The sequence below is a fragment of the Danio rerio genome, chromosome 3 (genome assembly GCF_052040795.2).
Source record: "Danio rerio strain M-AB ecotype USA chromosome 3, GRCz13ab, whole genome shotgun sequence".
NCBI lineage: Eukaryota > Metazoa > Chordata > Actinopteri > Cypriniformes > Danionidae > Danio > Danio rerio.
The window spans coordinates 8,681,314-8,691,234 of NC_141023.1; positions in this window are offsets into that span (position 1 = coordinate 8,681,314).

Sequence of the window (9,921 nt, forward strand, 5' to 3'; positions counted from 1 at the left end):
TTGGAGTTCACCTGGTCAATTCAGTCAACTGGACATAATTTGAAAAGGCATACACCTGTCTATATAAGGTCCCAGAATTGACAGTGCATGTCAAAGCACTAGCCAAGCATGAAGACAAAGGAATTGTCTGTAGACCTCAGAGACAGGATTGTCTTGAGGCACAAGGCTGGGAAGGTTGCAGAAACATTTCTGCTGCTCTGAAAGTCCCAATGAGCACAGCGGCCTCCATCATCCATAAGTGGAAAATGTTTGGAACCACCAGGACTCGCTGAGTGATCGAGGGAGAAGTCAGGGAGGTGATCAATAAACCGATGGTGAGCTCTAGCATTCTTCTGTAGAGAGAGGAGAATCTAACAGAAGGACAACCATCTGTGCAGCAATCCACCAGTCAGGCCTGTATGGTAGAGTGGCCAGACGGAAGCCACTCCCCGCCTAGAATTTGCCAAAAGGCATCTGAAGGACTATCAGATGATAAGACAAAAGAATCTCTGGTCTGATGAGACTAAAATTGAACTCTTTGTAGTGAATGCCAGGCGTTACGTTTAGAGGAAACCAGGCACCGCTCATCACCAGGCTAATACCATCCCTACAGTGAAGCATGGTGGTGGCTGCATCATGCTGTGGGGATGCTTTTCAGCAGCAGGAACTGGAAGACTAGTTAGAATAGAGGGAAAGATGAATGCAGCAATGTACAGAGACATCCTGAATGAAAACCTGCTTCAGAGTGCTCTTGACCTCAGACTGGGGCGATGGTTCATCTTCCAGCAGGACAATGACCCAAAGCACAGCGCCAAAATATCAATGGAGCGGCTTCACAACAACTCTGTGAATGTCCTTGAGTAAATCCCAGACCTAAATCCTATTGAACATCTCTGGAAAAATCTGAAAATGGCTGTACACCGTCGCTTCCCATCCAACCTGACAGAGCTGAGAGGTACTGCAAAGAGGAATAGGCAAAAATTCCCAAAGACAGGTGTGTCAAACGTGTGGCATCATACTCAAAAAGACTTGAGGCTGTAATTGCTGCCAATTTGCATTAACAAAGTATTGAGCAAAGGCTGTGGCACATGTGATTTTTCAGCTTTTTTGTTTTTGCATCACAGGATGTCTAATCGCATCTTTGCATTAACTTCAGATGTAAATCCCTTGTGCTATATCTGCGTCTGCTTGCTGCACAGGCTGCAAAACAATCCCGCCTCTTCCACGTAAAGTAATGGTTGTGAGAGCGCAGGTGAGATGTCATTTTTCGAGAGACACTCAAATACATAACATGCGCTGCATACGTGACGTTTACAAGTCATGTAGACCAATTAATTGCAAACTGAAATAAATATAATTTGATTATATGGTTTGGAATTGGATGTTTTAGGAGATTATTTACATTTTTTAACGATTATTTTGTGTTTAATTTTGCAGGATCACAAAAAATTGTGACTGTTGATTTTGCGTTGAATTCAGCGATCGTGGAATTGCGAAAAACTAGGAGGTCTGATATAGATATATATATATATATATATATATATATATATATATATATATATATATATATATACACATACATATATATTTCAGAAGTCTATATATATTTCATATATATATATATATATATATATATATATATATATATATAAATATATATATGTATATATATATATATATATATATATATATATATATATATATATATATATATATATATATATATATATATATATACATTTCAGAAGTCGCCACAGAAGAATAAAGAGTCAAATATTCCAGCATAAGGTTTATGCAGCAGATGCCCCTCCAGCCGCAACCCAGTACTGGGAAACACCCATGCACTCTCTCATTAACTCTTATATACTACGGCCAATTTAGTTTCTTCAATTCACCTATAGTGCATGTCTTTGTACTTGTGGGGGAATCCAGAGCACCCGGAGGAAACCCACCTTAACACTGGGAGAACATGCAAACTCCACACAGAAATGCCAACGGGCCCAGCCGGGACTCGAACCAGTGACTTTCTTGCTGTAAGCCACTGTGCCGCTTCAACTGTTTACATATTTACAATTAAAAGTTAATCAACTAGTTCCCCACAAATTCCTAAAGACAGTTTGCCTCGGATGTTGGATCTATTTTCATCTTATAATTCTCAGATAAATCTATGCTTAATAGGAGTTAAACCAACCATAATAACTCCACTAAGCATTAAAAGAGCCGCCTGTAAGTATAAAACACAGATTTAACTATCAAACGCCTCGAGTGAACACAACCTTATCTGACTGAAGCATTCAAGCCGATTATTTGTCAATTAAAGAATATTACGTTTGTGAAGTTTTATTTGATTTCAGCTCTGTCCTCGTCCTCCGCAGCCAAACCCTCTAGCATTTAATAAACAAAGACTCAGAAAAACATGTGGTTTCAGTCTAGCGGGGGCTTTTTGTGTTTAATTTGATTACGCTGAATCGTGCATCTCACAGGAGCAGCAGGGGGTTCCTGAGCACCGGCCAACATCTCTGTCAGACCGATGAAATATCACCACTGCGGACGCCTGGGGGACCACATACTGTATGCGCAAACACACACACGGTACACATGCATGCACATAGATAGTTCCACATTCACAGACACACACGAACACACGTACAGCTGTCTTCATGGGTACTTGCTATAGACATTAGCCCCTTTCACACAGTGATACCGGTGAATATCCAGAAAACTTCCGGAACGACTTTACCGATAAATAAAATAAAAAAAGCGCTGTTCACACAGGCGAGGACGTTACAGAATTTTTCAAGAAAATTCCATTCACACATCCATTCCAAAAAAACAATCATGAAATGAGCTCTAAACGGCTGACGCTTGTGTTTGTAAACATTTGACGACATTACAAACTCTGTGGATGCATGAGTATTGTGAACAACTTGTCACAATCACCAGCGAAATACAATTGGAGCTTCAGCTGTGAAAGTCTAATCAGAAAAGACTTGGAGCAGGTGTGTGTGTGTGCTGCATGACTAAATATGTAGTCCATAACATGGTGGATTTGTAGTTCATTTGAAAGGGAGTGTTTACAATCTCTGGTTGTAGATCGCTGAAGGAAGCAGAGCTTAAAAGTAAACAAACAGCGGTTCATCATAAGCATCTTATAAGCATGTATTTTTTACACAGTTGGCATTAAGAAGGAACATAGAAACGTTATCTGACTAACATCTAGCAGCTAAATGTGTCTGAAAAAATATTCAAAGGCTTTTATTTGCTTAAACAGCGTAGATGTGAATGATCTGATGGGCTAAAGCACGCCTCACGCCAGCGTGTTCTAGATGTGAACATGCTTTTTATTCTTCCTTCTGCGTTTACACAGCACAGCATTCCCGCAAATTACTATTAATGTTACAACTTCTCTTTCCGGAAAATTGCCAGAACGAATTTACCGGTATTTTCAAAAAGGGCCTATTCAGGCATGTAGACCATTCTGGAAAATTACTGGTAATTTAAGGACAAAATTCCTTTAAACATAATTAGGTGCTTCTAAGTGTTAAGATAAATGCAGTGAGTTTGTATGCGAAAGGGATTTATATTTGTCCGGGAGTCAGAATTTGATACAACTTTCCTTCAACTCTTCTTGCGGGTGGGCGCACATGGTTTGCGCTATGCTGGTCACTACTAACTGCATGGAGTAAGAGCACACTTTTGTTTTGTTGAATAAGTTGCATATAAAAGCTAGTTCTAAAACAGTTCAAATTTCGTCAACCCACCAATGTCAAAACTGCACAATCTGGCAACACCAGGGATGTGAAGGAGTAATAAAACATCAAAACAACATGCACTAAAAAATAAATGATCCATTGGACTTACTAACTTTTCCAAGGGTAAGTGGTTGCAAAGAATTGATACGGGCTGAATTTAAACAAACAAGTTAGGTTGATTAAATTAGTTTGATTTAATTCAGCCTATATAAACTGTTTGCAAGCACTTACCTTGGAAAAAGTAAATCCAATGAATGATTTTTTTCAGTGTAGCGATGGTCTGTTTTCCATCAGTGTTGACACGTCTCTGCTTCGGGCTGTTTTCGTGACCTCTGACGTCAGTTCGACAAGAGCAGAGTGAACCAGAGCAAATGCGTTCAGTGTTAATGCAGTGAGAAAGACCTTTAAAGAGAGAAAGGGAGCGTCTCCGTTCACTGTGCTGAACCCCTACAGCGGCTCTGCTCTTTACACATGGTGATGTGAAGCAGGAATGCTCTCGTTTCTCCATTAAAGCTGGCGAAAAGGTGATGTTTTATCCTGCTGAATTGCGTTTCTAAGAGAGCCAAGCATCTCTCCTGCGCTGCAAAAGAGTCTTGATAGCTTATTTTTTTATATTACTTTCACTTGTTGATATTTTCATTCATTATCCATCAGTCCGTTTGTTAATCAGGGGTCACCTCAGCGGAATGTACCGCCAACTTATCCAGCAAATGTTTTATGTAGCGGATGCTCTTCCAGCTGCAACCCAGTACTGGGAAACACCCATACACTCTTGCATTCACACACAAATACACTACAGACAATTTAGCTTATTCAGTTCCCCTATAGCACATGTCTTTGGACTGTGGGGGAAACTGGAGCACTCACAGGAAACCCTCACCAACACAGGAAGAACATGCAAACTCCACACAGAAATGCCAACTGACCCAGCCAAGGCTTATTGATGTTTTAAGTCAGCTTGTTTGATGCAAGTTAAAATGAGTTTAAAAGATAAATCAGTTCAATTTAAAAAATGAAGCGAGCTCTCATGTTTTATAGTGTGCTCTTCAGAGTAGGGTTACGTTTACGCAAACAGACATGATCAATCATTTAAAATGTATGAGCAAATAATTGATGGTCAATTTAATTAATGTAATAGGTGTTTTCTTCGACAACACAGTGTTGTTGGTACCTTATGGTACCTTCATACGCCAGGGGTGTGAAGAATTTGAGGCTTGACTGTATATATATATATATATATATATATATATATATATATATATATATATATATATATATATATATATATATATTAGGGCTGTCAAATGATTAAAAAAATTAACATATTTAATCACACTTTTTTTGTTATTAATCATGATTAATCACGAAACGCCGTTTTTAAAACATAAATAAAAACACAGGCATTAAATGCCATTTGAATTTCAAAACAATCAATGCCAATAACAAACGAAAGTCCTAAGTGTACTACAGCAGACGCAGTGAGCGAGGGAGGGATTCCTTCAGATTCCTCAACACGCACGATGGCGTTCATCAAATTTGCTTAAACTAAGCGTTCTGAAGTATGGCTGTATTTAACAAGCAAGGATTCTGACACAGCAACGTGAAACTTCTGAAGTGTGAGGGCTCATGGACGCAGCTTAAATGGAAAGATGGGGCTGTCTTTGACAGCTTGCGACTTCATCTGCCATTTTAACTGAGTACATTCACATGGATACCAATACTTCGCTTATATGATTAGGATAATACTGATTAAGAGTCGACCATGTAAGCAGCGATTTTTGATTACCTTAAAGGATCACGTGAATCCTGAAATGCGGAGGGTTTTCTTTCCATTCGCCATGCGGTGTCAAATTCTATTAAAACATCCTGAATGAAAATCTGATGAAACACCCGAAATTGCATGAAACTCTGGATGGTAGCTGATGAAAGTGAAGACCGGGGGGTTCGCTCAATATTCTGCTGCCCAAGGCGGCCGCCTAGGTATATATATATATATATATATATATATATATATATATATATATATATATATATATATATGTATTCCTCCACCCACACATAGTGACAGCAGATCAATAAACTCACTAAAGTTTAACAAATATTGCAGCTGTGTCGAAAACGTCATGTACTTTTGACGTTTTTTTAGGCGAAAATAGTTGTTTAGATTGCAGCTATGCAGTTTATTTATAAGGACAGTGTCTATTTTAAATATTTATAATTTTGGAGAGTGGCGACGCAGTGGCGCAGTAGGTAGTGCTGTCGCCACACAGCAAGAAGGTCGATGGTTTGAGCCTCGGCTGGATCAGTTGGTGTTTCTGTGTGGAGTTTGCATGTTCTCCCTGTATTCGCGTCGGTTTCCTCCGGGTGCTCCGGTTTCCACCATAGTCCAAAGACATGCTGTACAGGATTTAGCTGAATTTAGATGAATTGGGTTGGCTAAATTGTCCGTAGTGTATGAGTGTGAATGAGTGTGTATGGATGTTTCCCACAGATGGGTTGCAGCTGAAACGGCATCCGCTTAATGAATGAATGAATGAATTTCTGAGATTCATTGCGTTGGCATCCATCAGCCTGTCATACCAAGCAAAGCAAAGACGGTTGACGCTCCACCACAAGATGGCGACATAGACCGCATAATAAGTCCTTAAAGAAGAAAAACAGCATTTCATACAGCTGATCAAATCATTTTAAAACAGGTAAGTGACTTTCTAAGTCGATCTCTCTCTCTCAAGCTAGCGCTTGCTTTGCTTTGGCTTTTTCAGGGGTTAATTATTTTGATTTCCTGATTGCAACACAGAAATTCTGGGAAATCTTTGTAGACTGATGGCATTTCATGCTGTTCAGCCTTAACATCTTAAAATGTGAGCAAAATCACCTGTTTTGTCATTACTTTAGACATTACACTAGAGGATCATTCACATACTAGCTCTAAAGTGACATTGGTGAAGTAGCAACGGCTTCTGATGTTCTGACGAATGCAGATATGAATAAATGGCGAAAGAAAGTATTATGATTATGCAGTCGAACGGTTGTTTAAACGCAATATCACAGGAGTAGCACTATTTTTATTCTATTTTTTTACATGTTTTTATTTGATTATTTATTAAATGCAGCAACCTTATGATTGTATAGAGAAAAAAAATTGTCTATGATTGCAAAAAGCTGTATTTTAATGTCTAAAAAACTGAAAAACTGTGGCACAAAAAAAATACTTTTTAATAATTTAATCGATTCATTTAAAGGGGTAGTTTATTGAAAAACCTCCTCCACTTGTTCCAACCCTGTTTGAGTTTCTTTCTCCTGTTGAAAGAAGGTATTCTGAAGAATGCTGGAAAAAGTGTTGTTCTATTGTTCTGTGAATGTCAATGGATGTTTTTCCCCAGCATTCTTTAGAATATCTTGTTTTTTTGTTCAACACAAGAAAGAAACTTATAACCACTTGAGTGTAAGTAGATTTTTGGGTGAACTAAATAAACATGAATACTAAAAGACTGCAGTCTATTTTTATGTCCATTTTAAAATATTGCAGTAAACATATTTATAGAGCCTCCATAAACATGCTTATTGAAATGCCACTGTGATATGTGCACGAATTTTCCACTGATATGCAGGTTTAATATAAAGAGCAGATGGGAGGCAAATTTTTAAAGAGTGCTGAGTAGAATTTTGGGCAAAAATCTGCCCAGTGATGCCCATGGTCTCATGCTTGCAAAAGCCATTGTTTCATCCTCTGAGGCGTAACTCGTAATTATAGAAGAACATAGACTGCCACAAAGTGGCTTTTCCAACACAGCAAACTCTTCTTCTTTATTTTTGCCACCAGTATATTAGGAAATTAGTTTTGTTCTCTTTGACTCATTGGATGAAAAAACTGCTTTATTTGCTAATTTATTCCAGTTTTGTACATAACTATAATTTGCATTTTGTAGGGAAATACACTACCTGACAAAAGTCCTATCGTCGATCCCATTTGTAAGAGCAACAAATGACTTGACTTCTGATCATTTGAAAAAGTGGCAGAAGGACAATTGTTTTCAAGAATCATCTGTTGAACTGCATCCCAATCATCACAAATACTGTAAAAGACCTACTGGAACCCACATGGACCCAAGATTCTCTCAGAAATCAGTCAAGTTTGGTGAAGGAAAAGAACATGGTTTGAGATTATATTCAGTATGGGGGCTGCCCGTTACATTACAAACCTCAGGACAGGGCAAATTCTTCAGCAGGATAGCGCTCCTTCACCCTCCACATCAAAGTTCCTGAAAGCAAAGAAGATTAAGGTGCTCCAGAGTTGGCCAGCCCAGTCACCAGACATTAGCTGACAAAAGCTCAAAATTATCCAGTTTTCCCCACAATTAAAGCTGACAGGTGCTAACATTGTCCTAATTGATGCTCAACACACACACATCTGTTAAAATCTCAATGTAGTACTTGAGGGTTTCGTGAACCTTTAAGACCTATTTAATACCACAAAGAATGAAATTAAAGACAAATTTTAAGGTACCAAATAAAATAAAAAAACAAGAAACACAAATAATTCCATCCTCAACACTCATTGTATACAGTGCTGCTAACAGATAACAGAAATTACTAAATCTAAATCTTCTTTATGGGGTCAGTTCGACTGCATTTTTAGGACCGTTGAAATGCAGATTTTAGTGCGAAGAAGACATTTTAAGACTAATTAAGGCCTTATTTTTGTTACCATGAAATTCAAGAACCAAAAGACACCCTGCAGTCTAAAGAACACATAAAGAAACACATTTATATTTCAATAAACTAAAAACAGAATGGCTCCCAAAACATTAAAAATCTATGTCAACATTGTGCAACTCAAGAAAAACAGCCTACATGAGCCGGAAACATTTTCTGAAAGCTAACAGATCTGCTTTAGAGTCTCTCGGAGATACAAAAACGGCCAATTAACACAATAAGAACTTAGAGGTTGGAGGATCTCAGCGTGGGATCGCTGCTCTTCCCGAGCCAGATGCTTTCCTGGCAGTGACACCACATAAATACAGCGCCATTCATCTCAGTGAAACCTTTAGATGCTGTCATCCATTTCACTTTATTCGCGGTGACAGGGCGACTCCCTATTCTCTTCCTCTCTCTTTGCTTTTTGAATAAAAGCCAAAGAACAGGAAGGAAGGAATCAGAGAAAGTGAGGTTTTCATTATAGCCTTCAAAATAAACTCAGGGCCTTTTGACTCCGAAGAGCTCTGAACTTCACTGAATCCTGATTACCATGTTGCAACCGTGATCTCGATTTCAAAAGAAAGAGCTGGCAGAGCTTCTCAAAATCTCTGACCGAGAGTTGAGAAATCGGCTCAAGCCCGAGGAAAAGAAAGATGACCACAAGATTTCTTTATTATTATTATTACTATCATCTCTATTGTATTTTTGAGATGTGCTTCTTAGCTGTTTATCCTGGAATAATGAGTCCAATCTCTGTCAGAACTGATCTCATTTAGTGAGATGACACATAAAATATTAATCTAGCGTGCTTCAAAACAGTGACAATATTTGCATTTGGAAGATATAAACAAAACACTTCTGGTAAAAATGAAGTAAGGAATTATTTGACGTCGCCTCAATCTTCTGACCAATTAAATTCCTTCTAGTATTTGGTATAACAACCGCTGAAAATAATAACACAGGCTCGTCTGGGTACTTTAAACCATCTTGACCATTAGTGAATACGTTCACATCTATATAGTTTTGTCTGTCACAATGCTGTTTTTGACTGTTTGGCGCCATCTTGTGGCTGAATAATACATAGGTTAGTGTATGCTGCATTCAGCCATTTTCATTTCTGTCAGCTTTGCCTTTACTTAAAGAATGAATAAAGCAAGTAGGATTGGTAAGCCCGCCAGACTTACCAGAGATTGGCCCCTGGATCCAGGGACCTGCTTCCTCAGCAGGGCCGGTTCAACAGCCACCCTTGTCAGAATGCTGGCTTGTGTTTATCCCGCGGTGTTCAAGCATTCCAGCTGGTGGCCCAGCATACCCCCAGCTACTGGCTTCCTCCTCAGTTCTGATCCCTGCGGTGAATGTGGGAAGAACTGCTTTGGTACCTGCAGTACTCCCGGTGCAAATGCCCACTGGTTTCACGGCTTGTGCGTTCAAGATGGCTTTCAATCTTGTTTCTTGTTCCCGTTATGATTCCTACTCCTGAGTGTCTTAAATC